Raw genomic sequence first — 1,628 nt, 5'->3', positions numbered from 1 at the left:
AAAATATTCATGATAGTTCAAAAAGTGCCCATGAAATACAATCGAGAAATGAAGGCTACGATTTAAATACAATCGATCTTAGCTAGCTATCTGTTAACAATCTTCTTGCCCTTCTTTTTCGCAAATGGAGTTCTTCTGTGGAACGGACGTCCTTTAGGTAGGGTGGTCCTGCTTCTTCTTGTGGTGTATGCTGCTACTTCATCATCGTCGTCATGTTCGATCCTCGGGTCGCCGTACTTGTCGAAGTCTTGCTCATTGGCTACTCCATCCATTCCGATGATCTTCCTTTTGCCTCTCCTCACGACAACACGACTGGGCTTTGGCGGGTCGGTAATGAAGAAGCATTGGTCCACTTGGGAAGCCAGTACCCATGGCTCATTTTTCGCGGTGACGTAGAATCCGCCTTTCTTTTCAAAAGAAACTACTCGAATGAAATCAGCTCCGGGGGACTTCCCGAATGACCGTACCGGGGAATTCTACCGTACTCCGTGCAGCTATGGTTGTTGATCCTGCGGAGCCTACCCAAAGGTTCAGACCGGATTGTAGGAAGTGGGTGATACGTTTTTGTATTTCTATGAGAAGATTTGCGCCCGCGGTCTTGGATTTGGCTTCGGGTATAACCATGGTGGTGAAATATCGGTCTTCTTTTATGAAGTTCTTGGCCCATCTGACACGGAACATCGGGACCTTCTCTCCAGCGTAGCTCAGCTCCCAGATCTCCTCGATCCTTCCGTAGTATCTGTCCTTGTCATTACCGGTGTAGGATTCCATTGTTACCCCGGAGTTCTGATAACCATCGCTCTTCATGTCCTTGGCCTCGGTGTAGAATGTGTAGCCGTTGATATCGTACGCCTCATAGGTCATCAGGTTGTGCTCGACGCCCTGTGACAAGGCGAATATGAGTTGTTCTTCCGCGGAAGAATCCTCATGTAAAGGGTACGACAGAAGCTTCTGCTTGAACCAACGCGTGAAACATGAGTTGTGCTCTTTGAGTATATCTCCGTCCGTCCTCTGTTGGCCTCGGTCATTGTACGTCTTCTTAATAAAGGTTTTGTGCTCTACCACCCAAGGATCGACCACGTCTATGTGTTGTAGCGCGACTAGGTTTGCTCTTTCAAAGTCGGTGAGTTGACCCTCGAAGTCGACATGCATTTCGCGGCGACCCTCACGGTGACCCCATCCAGCGAGCCTGCCGAGGTGCCTGTTGACGGGCAGACCAACGGGGTTCTCGATGCCTAGATAATTCGTGCAGTAGGAGATGCACTCTTCGGTCAGAAAGCCCCTGGCTATGCTTCCCTCTGGACGTGACATGTTGCGAACGTATCCTTTGATGACACCATTCATCCTTTCGAATGGCATCATGCTGTGCAGGAACGTCGGCCCGAGTTGGATGATATCCTACACTATATGGACCAGCAGATGCACCATAACATCGAAGAATGCGGGCGGGAAGTACATCTCAAGCTCGCATAGTATCACCACGATCTCTTCCTGTAGCCTTCTGAGTTGCCTCACGCCAATCGACTTCCGAGAGATGACATCGAAGAAGTTGCATAGGCCAAATAGCGTTTCACGGACGTGCGCGTCCATGATCCCACGGATTGCAACTAGAAGTATCTGCATCATCA

This window comes from Triticum dicoccoides, chromosome 5B, assembly GCF_002162155.2.
Source record: "Triticum dicoccoides isolate Atlit2015 ecotype Zavitan chromosome 5B, WEW_v2.0, whole genome shotgun sequence".
Classification (NCBI taxonomy): domain Eukaryota; kingdom Viridiplantae; phylum Streptophyta; class Magnoliopsida; order Poales; family Poaceae; genus Triticum; species Triticum dicoccoides.
This window is presented reverse-complemented; position numbering follows the sequence as displayed.